Source organism: Camelus ferus, chromosome 25 (assembly GCF_009834535.1).
Source record: "Camelus ferus isolate YT-003-E chromosome 25, BCGSAC_Cfer_1.0, whole genome shotgun sequence".
NCBI classification, from domain to species: Eukaryota; Metazoa; Chordata; class Mammalia; order Artiodactyla; family Camelidae; genus Camelus; species Camelus ferus.
In genome coordinates, this window is record NC_045720.1 from 12,030,538 (window position 1) to 12,041,731 (window position 11,194).

Sequence of the window (11,194 nt, forward strand, 5' to 3'; positions counted from 1 at the left end):
ATGTTACTAATCCCTCTTCCAGACAAAAGAACTTCCCAACACCCCAGAAGGAAACTCTACCATTATATCCTTCCTTGAGGAAGAAATTCTCCCCAGAAGCCTCAGTTAACACACACATTATAAGAAGCTGATGTCCTGAGCTACAGGAGCAGATTGTTTTATTAAATATTTTGGTGGGCACCTGGATATAATTCTTTTGGTGAAAGAATGAGAGACAGTACAGGTGAATTTTCATGGAAGCAGCAATGGTACACAGCAGGGGTGGCGAACTACAGATTTGTATGGCCTGAGAGCTAAGATGCTTTTCACATGTTTAGATGGTTGAGGGGGGAAAGCAAGGGGGAGGAATCAAAATACTACTACTTCACGACACGTGAAAATTACATAAAATTCAAGTTTCCACTTCCATCAGTAAGGTTTTATTAGAACGGAGCAGGCTAATTTGTTTCCATGTAACCTGAAGCTACTTTCACATCAACGGCGGCGTTGAGTAGTTGCATCACAGACGGTGTGGACTGCAGGGCCTGACACATTTATTATCTGACAGCTTGGAAATGCACAACTGTTAGGTTCTTTGGGGGGAAACAACAGTATCTTAGAGGCTAAAGTTCAGGGTGGATAAGCTTCACAGAGCTTTCAATGGCTAATGTTATATGTTGACTTGGCTAAGCCATGGTACCCAGGTATTTGGTCAAATACCAGTCTGAATGTTGCTATGGAGGTATTTTTTTTTAGATGAGATAAGCATCTAAATTGGTAGACTGAGCAAAGCACATCACCCTCCATAATGTGGGTGAGCCTCATTCAATCAGTTGAAGGCCTTAAGAGACAACAGAACTGGGGTCCCCCAAAGGGGGAAGGAATTCTACCTGCAGATGGCCTTCAGGCTGGAGCCAAAACATCACCTCTTGCCTGTGTACCCAGCCTGCCGGCCTAACCTGCAGACTTGGACTTGCCATCTTGTCTCGCTCTCTCTTCCCATATACTTATCTTACTTACTCGAGTCTTAGATCCTACCCTTGCAAGTGCTGGGATTTTTTTTCTAAAATATTTAAACCAATCCACATACTGTCATTAGCACTAATTTTGTCAGCAAAAGCCCCTTTCAAACGTTCACCATACTAATTAATATTCTGCATATGTAACCAGTGAAACACACTTCTAAAATCACTGTGATAACTAGCAAAGTCCCTGGTATTGATCAAAGGGAAAAGGTAACAAAAGAGACTGTCACAGCCATTTCTGGGCCCAGGGTTTTCCGATTAGACGACTAGCTGTCCGTTCCTCAGAGGCGAATTTCTGATTTATGGAACTGACTGCACCGAGGGTGTGGTTTAAACTAATTAGCACATACATGAAGTTACAATGAGATGCTGAAGTATCTGAAAGTAAATTACAGACATTCTAACAATGGGATATGAGAAATGTCACGTTTTGAAGTCAACTTTTAATCTGCTTTAAAGCCACCATCCCACCAAGATGGCAGGAAATTCAATCCCAGCGGGACCTCCACCCACAACCTTCCTCTTAAGTCTCATGAGGGGCTCAGGAATCTTAGACGGTCTCTAGCATCCCAGAAGGACCTTCTGGTCTCTCCTCCATGTGGCTCTTCTGATGTGCTCACCATCCAAGATCTTTGCCAAGGTTGGAAGCCCAGGGCCTCAGTCCAATTCTAGATGCCCCACACAGCCATGGCCCCCTAAACGACTGGGGCACAGAGCCCACCTGACATGAAGCCTCCATGCTACCCCAGGCTCTCTCCTCTTTCCATTTGCAGGGAGATGCTCTGCACCTTGAACCTCCATCCATCCTTAGGGTGAGAACATCCCAAAGGACTACTAGGGTGTGGCAGACATGGAGCAAGAGGAAAACAAGTTGAATCCTTGAGTCTTGGAGCAGGAAAAAGAGAAGGAAAAAGAGGGAAGGTCTGGACCTAAGCAAACATTTAGGGCCACGTGGGATTTCCCAGAAAGTGTGACTCAAAGAAGGCTTCTCAGAAGAGGTAAATCTAGAGTGGGCATGTGCAAACATCTGGAAGGGAAGCAGTAATTTTATGTTGATGAGGGCAGGGATCAGAGACACATCCGGGCGTGGCAGGGGTAGTGGTGAGTGAAGGTGTCCAGGACTTCACCAGCCCCCTGGCCTTCAACATCACCTCCCTCCTCCCTACTTGTGGCCCACTGCACACCAACACTGGGTGGGATGGTCTCAGCCCTCATCATAAGAGTTTACTCAATTAACAGTGAAAAGCCTACTGGCATCTGAAGCTTCAGTGCTCCTTGTCCCTGCCCATCCATGATGTGAAAATGCTGCCCTCACCACAGCCACAAAGAGAGGCAACACTGGCCCCACAGGGAGTCAAGCCAAGGAAAACAGCCGAATCAGGCTGCAGACAGCATCTCACTTTCCCCGACCTCCCAGCCCTCACCCCACTCCACCCAGGGGTCCCTGGGGGTACCCTTGAGCGTCTCTCCCCCTGCATCTCTGCCTCTCACTCCATAAAGCCCACTGTGCACCTGCTCTATGTGAGACTGGCAGGGCCGGAAGCCAGGAATGGCCTGCCCCACACTGCTTCCTTCTGAGATAGCAAAGCTTCTGTGATAGTTAATTTTGTGTGTCAACTTGTCTAGGCCATGGTACCCAGCTATCTGGTCAAACCCAAGTCCAGATGTTGCTGTGAAGGTATTTTTAAGATGGGATTAACATTTAGATCAGTAGACTTTGAGTAAAGCAAACTACCCTCCACGATGGGGCTGAGCCTCACCCGTTCAGTTGACGGTCTTAAGAAAGAAGACTGAGGTCCTGCGGAGGAGGCAGGAGTTCTGTCCCTGCATTGCCTTTGCCTTTGAGCTGCCACAGCATCTCTTCCCTGAGGCTCCACTGCAGCTTCTGGACTCGTCGGCCTCCATAACTGCATGATGCAATTCCTCAAGACAAATGTGTGTATCTCTATAATCCTACACAGAATGTGTATGTGTGTATATACATGAACACACACACACACTCACACACCCCACATCCTATCTATTCTGTTTCTCTAAAGAACACCAATACAGCTTCCAAGAGGAAATTTTTTAGTATACCTCTCTCTTCTCACAAGATCAATTACTCCATTTTATGTTGAGAGGTAGAAGAGGAAGGAGAACAGAGTAAGAAAATGAGGGAAAGGAAAGGGTTTTTCAACAGATAAAGGAAGAAAAGGGAAAGGAAGAAAGTATCTGGTGGCCAGGAAAGGCCCCAGGTCAGTTCGGGTCCCCCAGGAAGCAGACGCCAACACAGTCCACGGTGTGAGAGATTTCTTTTAGAAAAAGATAGTAAACGAGGATATCAGTCTTTTTAAAAAGCAAGCAAATTTAAATCAGCATTTACAGTCAATAATAAGTTGATTATTCAAAAAAGCCCTGGTGATTAATTTGGGATAAAAACAAGGCTGAATGCAAACAACGGACAGTAACATGAGAGATCAAAGGAGGGAAACCAGAGTTACGGGAATCCAAGATCCTTGCATTGCTCAGGAGTCTAGAGACACAATTTAACTTAGACTTGTTTAATGAAGATGCACATTAAAATTAAGGGTAAGCACTAAAAGATTAGAAATATATAAAACATAATTTACAAATAGGAAGAAGAGAAAGAGGAGACCAAAAAAAAATCTCAACTAAATTAAAACACAGGAAAGGGCTACAGGGAAGAAGCATAAAAAATGTCAAATAGAAAACACATACTAAAGTGGTTGGACTAAGTCCAAATACATTACTAACCAAAATAAAATGTAACCAAAGTCCTCCAGTAAGTCAAAATGGCTATGAGGTCTGGGGCAGGAAATGTATAAGGTAAGCCTGGAACACCTTGTTACACCAGAGAGCAAAGAAGTTATCAAAGATGACAGGGGTCCTTTACAATAGCCAAGACATGGAGACATCCTAAATGTCCATCAACGGGTGACTGGATAAAGAAGAGGTGGCATATTTATAAATGGAATACTACTCAGCCATAAAAACCGACAACATAACGCCATTTGCAGCAACATGGATGCTCCTGGAGAATGTCATTCTAAGTGAAGTAAGCCAGAAAGAGAAAGAAAAATACCATTAAGAGATCGCTCATATGTGGAATCTAAAAAAGAAAAGCAAACAAACAAAGCACAAAACAGAAACAGACTCACTAGACATAGAATACAAACTTGTGGTTGCCAAGGGGGCGGAGGGTGGGAAGGGATAGACGGGATTTCAAAATTGTAGAATAGATAAACAAGATTATACCATATAGCACAGGGAAATATACACAAGATCTTCTGGTAGCTCACAGAGAAAAAAATGTGACAATGAATATATATATGTTCATGTATAACTGAAAAATTGTGCTCTACACTGGAATTTGACACAACATTGTGAAATGATTATAAATAAATAAAAAATGTTATATTGTTAGAAAAAAATAAAAAGATGACAGGGGCCACATAAAAAGATTCAGGACCTCACTCCAAGAGGTCCCCGTTGTCCAAAGATGGGACAATTTGAGCAACAGTAAGAAAACTAACTGCAATGGAGGAAAACACAGAAAAATACACACAATATCCAGACACATAAAACATAATAGCAAATACATTAGCAAAGAGCTGCAATACATTACAGTGGTAACTGTTAAATAGTCATAGTTAAGGGAATAAATTCATTTTTTAAAAACTAGTAAATAAAAGGGGGAAATCAAGCATTCATTCTGCCTCTCCTGTATAAAGAATACCTCAAGGCATCAAATAATTGAGTGGAGGAAATTTCTCCTTATAGAAGAATCCCAGCTATTAAATGAAAAATAGTTATAAAATTAGACTTATTTTAAAAGCAATATAGAATGACCATTTTGCAACCCTAAGAAAGTAACGGATCCAGTGCAAAGGCTGGCAAACCATTTTTTAGAAGGCCAACTAAGTCAATATTTCAGGCTTCACAGGTCAGACCATCTTCGTCAGGGTTACTTAACTCTGCTGTCCCAGCTCAAAAGCAGACACAGACAGTATATAAATGAACAGGCATGACTGCATTCTAATAAAACTTTATTTACAAAACCAGGAGTGATCAGGATTCAGCTCACAGTGGCCACTGTAGTTTGCTGATCCCTGTCCTGGCCGTGATCATCAGTTTTTGCTAACATCACAGAGACAGCCATACTGACTATGTTTCCAAGTACAGTGCAACTAACTTGAAAAAAACAATAGCAAAAGAAAATTATAATCAGAAAATATAAAATATACTTCTAAAAACCTCAAAGATCAAAGGAGGAATCAAGATGGAAATTAGAAAATATTCACAACACAATGATAACAAAAACACTAGGCCAGCAAACGTGTGGAATTTACCTACCACTAGCACTTAGAGAGACACGACAGCCTTACATGCTACATTAGAAAAGAAGAAAGATGGGACATTAATGAGCTAAGCTTGCAAACATTTAGGCAAAGGACAACAGAATAAATCCAGGGCCAAGAGAAGAAAATATTAATAAAGACAAGAGGAAAAGTTAATAAACTGGAAACAAAAATACACAAGGAAAGCCAAAAGCTGATTATTTGAAAAGAACAGTACAACAGACACAGCAGGAAAACCAGTTAACAACTCACATTTCAAGCAGGCTGGATAGAGAAGAACCAAGAAATTTCACATTAAAAATGCTACAAATGACAGATTAGAAAGACCAGAAAGCAAGCCAGTGTTTTGTCAACTAATGACTGCAAACAATTAGGACTTTTTTCTAGAAGTTCTCAATCTTCTACATAGGTATTTATAATTCTTTCTTTTGTTCAGAATCCACTATTTTCTACCCGATTCTTTCTCTTCAATTCTCCCCCTCCAGGGAGCCTACCCAGACTCTCAGTGGAGATCTCACCTCCAATTGCCACTGGGGGAACAGAAACCATTGGATGCAGCCCCCTCGCTCACTTCCCTGAATTCACTAACCCACCCGGCCTGTACCTGTTTCATTACAAGCTCAAACCCTTGCAACCATGTTTAAATATGCCTTTTCCTAGCCGCCTTCTTGGTAACTAGCCTTTTCAGTTATTTCTTCCCAATGTTTCTCCCAGCAGGTCTTTTTCACTCCACAACAACTTCATTATCACACAGTTCAACTAGTGCAGCAACCTCTCATCCTGGCTCTCTGACTCATCTTTTTCCCCAATTCACCATGGTAACCATGGACGATTTAATTTCCCTTCAAAAAATTAAAGACAAAAAAAAAAAAAGGCTTACTGTTCTCAAGTTCCAAAGTCATCCACCGCACCCTCCTGCCGGTCAGGTGAAGACCAAGCCTTGGCAGTGGCCATTCAAGCCTTCACCTTCCCACCCACATGCTGCCCCTCTTCTCACTCCTTCCCTTCCAGGCCCTTCTATGGACTCACTCATTATGGAACCTCCTCTTTTGTTCCTTAAGGACTTCCCTCCCAGGAATCCTCTTACACACCCAACTTCTCCCCCAAACTCCCATGAACTTCTCTCCATATAATGGATTTAGGGGCTTCACTTCTAGCATACTTTGAGTGATTTCTCACGCAAGCCAGTAATTATTATTTCATCAAATATTTACTGAGCATTTTCACCTTAAGACCTATATCCAAATATTTATACCAGCCCCATTTATGATAACCCAAAACTAGAAACAACCTAATGGCTTTCAACACTAGAAGAGACAAATCGTGCTATATTCATAGAATGGAATACTATACAGCAGTGAGAATGAACACTCATGATATAGGCTGTGTATATGATTTCATCCACATAAAGTTCAGAAAAAGGCAAAACTAAGTGACAGTATTAGAATCAGGGTGGTGGTTACCTTTGATGGGGATCAGAGGAGGGGTTGGTAACTGGCAAAGGGCACTAGGGAGGCTTCTGGGATAACAGTAGTTTTGTTTCTTGATCCTGGTCACAGGGTGTGTTCCCTTTGTGATAATTCATCAAGCTATATAGTTATGATTTGTGCACTTTTCCATATATGTTAAACTTCAACAAAAAGTCAACTGAAAAAAAACAACGATCACTTACTATGCGCCAGGCACAGGGTTATAGGCACTGGAAACACAAAGAGATAGTAAGTTCCTCAAGGACTGGAAGCCGAGTGCAGAAGGCAGGTGAGGAGACAGGACAGGCATTAGGACACGGTGAAGGAGCAATGATGGAAGTAAGCACAGAATGCAGCATTCAATTCTGGGAGCCTCAGTTTCCTCAACTGTAAAATGGGGACCATATTTCCTACTTCACTGAATTACATAAGGACCCCAAAAATAACATAGATGGGCATGCTCCCCAGAGTGCCTGGGGCATAGTAGGTGCTCATTAAGTGGTTCTCCATTCTGAGTCTGACTCTCAGCGTGAATATTCCAGGAAAGCTCTACAGACAGCAGTTTCTTACTCTCTGCCTCCGTCCCCACTCACACACACTCACACACACACATCAACATCACATGCATGCACACGCACTACCAGTCATGGCTTCCTGGATTAAGGCAGCACTATAGGATATCACCTATATGTGGAATCTGAAAAAACAGTACAAATGAACTTATTTACAAAACATAAACAGACTCGGAGATAAAACAAACTTGTGGTTACCAGGGTGAGAAGGGGAGAATTGAGGGATAAATTGGGAATCGGCAATTTGAAGATACAAAACACTATATATAAAACAGATAAACAACAAGGTCCTACTGTATAGCACAGGGAACTATATCCAGTACCTTGTAGTAACTTACAGTGAATATACATGTATAACTGAATCACTATGCTGTACACCAGAAACTAACACAACAGTGTAAATCAAATATACTTCAATTAAAAAAAAAACCCAAAAAACAAAAACTTTCTTCTTCATACCAAAAAGAAAAAGAAAAAAGACAGCAGTAGAAAATATGCATCAAACTTCAAAGGTGTCTGTGGTCACTTACTCTCATTTCTAAAAGTGCCGAGGTTCCCATGCACACCCCTCTGCAAAGTCCTGAGCTGCTCCCGGCCAGGTGTCCTCCTCTGCTGGAGCCGGTGGCCCCAGGAAGGCCGGTGAGAGGTCCGCCCTGACGAACCTGGACAAGAAATGCGTGGCGTCATCTCCGGGCACTGTCTTTCTCTCACCGGGATTGAAGAGCTTTCCTGTCTGAATGAAAACAGTTTTTGAAATCTGCCTGTGTTCGGAAATGAACAGGCCCTTCCAGAGGAGGTGAGTATGCGCGAGGCCAGCGCCATCCTGCCGTAGGATCCCATCCGGCACCATAAAGGGCCATCCGGCTCCGTCTGATCCCATCCCGCCCCCTCCGTCCCCATCCGGCCCTATCCGGTCCAGTCCCGCCCCCTCCGCAGCCTCCGGGGCCCGCCCTTCGTCGGCGTAGGGCCGTGGCCCCGGCTCTGTGCGCACGCAGCACTCCGCCATCCAGCGCCGGGCCCTGACGCGCCCCGGGCCCGTGGGCCGCAGTCAAGGCGCCCAGTCTGGAAAGCCATGACCTCGAAGCCCTCGCTTCGCAAGGACCGGGAGCGGCGCGTGGCCTGTGCGCAGGATCCGCAGACGCGAGGCCCCGGGGGCCCAGCGCGCCGCCTCCCCACAGTGCCCTGCATCCCGCCCGCTGCGGCCCGCGGGGAGATGCCCCATGGTGGGTACCACACCAAGGTGCGCGCGCACGCGCGCAGGAGCTTCACCCTGGAGGAGCTGAGGATGGCCAGCATCCACAAAAAGGTGGCCCTGCTGCTTGGGATGTCGCTGGATCCAAAGCGGCGGAACAAGTGTACCGAGTTGCTGCAGGCCAACTTGCAGGGGCTGAAAGAGAACCGCTCCAAGCTCATCCTCTTCCCCCGGGAAGCCCTCGGCCCCCGAGAAGGGAGACAGCTCTGCTGAAGAGCTCAAAGTGGCCATCCAGCTGACTGGACCAGCCGTGCCCGTGCGCATATGGAACGTCTACAAGAAGGAGGAAGCCAGTCATTGCAAAGGAGGAGAACTTCAGGACATTTACCAGCCTCTGCATGGCGTGTGCCAACGCACGGCTCTTTGGCGTCCAGGCAAAAGGGGCCAAGGAAGCTGCAGAGCAAGATTTTGAAAAGAAAAAATAAAATGCTGTTGGCAACTTATGAAAACAAACAAAAAGGAAGTGAATGGGAAATGTGTCTGGGCTCTGCAGGGTTTGGAGGCTGTGGTCCTGGTTGGTTTCATTTGACAGCAGTCTCATGAGGACTGACAGCTAAAACAGACAGTGACCTCCGTCGGCAGATTGCAGAGTTGCTGCATGATCGTGAACAAGTCCCAAGGGTGTGCTCGGGGCACGGGTCGCTCCTTCCTGATGCCATCTGCCATGTCTCACTGGAGAGGCAAATATGAGCGAGTGAGCCATGGAAGGGGAAGGAAATTCACTACAGCAGGGCCAAGCCCAGGTATCTCTGCCAAGAGCCAGGGAGGCACCTTAATCTCTTTGGTGCCCCTCCAACATCTTTCTCAAACCCCACGCCTTCTTCCCATCTCCCTCCCAAAACCTCAGCCCCCATCTTCTCTCGGCCATACTTATAAAATCACCTCCTCACCCGTCTCCCCAATCCCCTTCCTGCCCTGCCAGCTACTCCTCTTCCCCACACCCCCTCAAGCCCACCATGCTCCCTCCGAATTTGGCAGGTTGCCCTGCCTGGAATATTCCACACCACTCTTCACCTGGCTACATCCTGCTCATGCTTCAGATCTCCATTTCCGTGTCACCTTCCCAGACCTCTTGCTGACCTCCATGCCAATCTAAGGTGTCCCTACTCCATCATTTTCTCCCCTAGTAGCCATCACAGTGTGTAAGTGTCTATTCATCTGTGTATTTGTGTATCTGTCTCGCTCGCAGCTAGAATATAGACTTCCATTCACCGCTCTGTCCTCGGGGCCCAGCACATTGCTTCAGACACAGTAGGTGCTCAGTATTATTTGACTGATTGGATTATTGATGCATTGATGAGTCTCTGGAACGGGAGCATTGCCGAACAACTTTAAGCTGAAAAAAAGAAAAAGGCTTTTTCCTTCGTTAGTGAAAGAGGTTTAAGGAAGCAGTAGGAGAATTATGCTGCTTTGTACAGTGAAAAGTTATGGCAGCTGTGTGAAAAGAGCTCAGAATAAGACAGACCTGTTTCTGCCAGGCATCAGCTGTGTGAGCTTCAGAAAGTGACTTAACCTCTCTGAGCCTTCGTTTCTTTCTGACAATGGGGAAAAAATAATGCATTTTAGGGTTATTGATAGGATCAGATGAAATGAAGAATATGAAACTGTTTTATAAAATCAGAAAGCACTGGAAAATTCATGGGGTCTGAGTTAAGACAGTATCAGGGGAGGCAGAAAGTAAAAGAAGTGTGCAAAGCCTGTCTGAGATGCAATCCACACACATAGACGAACACGGGCACTGCACTCTGTTGAGTAGTGTTCCTCAGAAGTTCACATCCACCTGAAACCTTATTTGGAGACAGGATCTTTGCAGATGTAATCAAGTTAAAATGGATTAGACTGGGCGTAATCCAGTGATTGGAGTATTTATAAAAAGAAGGAAATGTAGACACAGGGACACAGAGGAGACCAGGTGAAGGCAGAGGCAGAGAGTGGAATGGTGCATCTACCAGCCAAAGAATGCCAAGGATTGCTGAAAAGCCACCAGAGCCAGGAAGAGGCAAGGAAGGATCCTCCCCTAGAGCCTTCAGAGGGAGGATGGCCCTGCCTACACCTTAATTTTGGACTTCCAGCCTCCAGAACTGTGAGAGAATGGGTTTCTCCTGTTTTAGTTTGTGGCGCGTTATTACAACAGCCCTAAGATACTAATACACACACACTTAGGACTTGCCATTTTGAACGCCTGCAGATGGGACAGATACTCCACCTTTGCCTGAGTGAGTGAGTCTTTGTAACCAAGGAAACAGCCCTAGTGCTTAGCCTAAAAAAGCTCTCAGGAAGATTTCTCTTCAAAAGATAAAGAACAGAGATGAATCGTTCCTCTTGAACGGCCTGTTCTTGGATGATCCTTGTCAATCTTAATGCCCCAATTCCCTGCCTGCATTTAATGCCAACCCAGACTGTAACAGCAGCCAACCTGGCTTTCCCTGTTGCTCGAGGTTCAGCAAACATCTAGCTTTTCCCTCCTTGCTTTGAACCACTTGGGGAACAATTCCATCACAGGTTCAAACTGACCGAGGAACAAGTGGCCAGGAAC

General features: G+C 45.1%; 1 pseudogene; it reads left to right on the forward strand.

The window, feature by feature from the left end:
- The first annotated feature begins 8,179 nt into the window (after positions 1-8,179).
- LOC102524161 lies at positions 8,180-9,083 on the forward strand (annotated as a pseudogene).
- Positions 9,084-11,194: the final 2,111 nt, after the last annotated feature.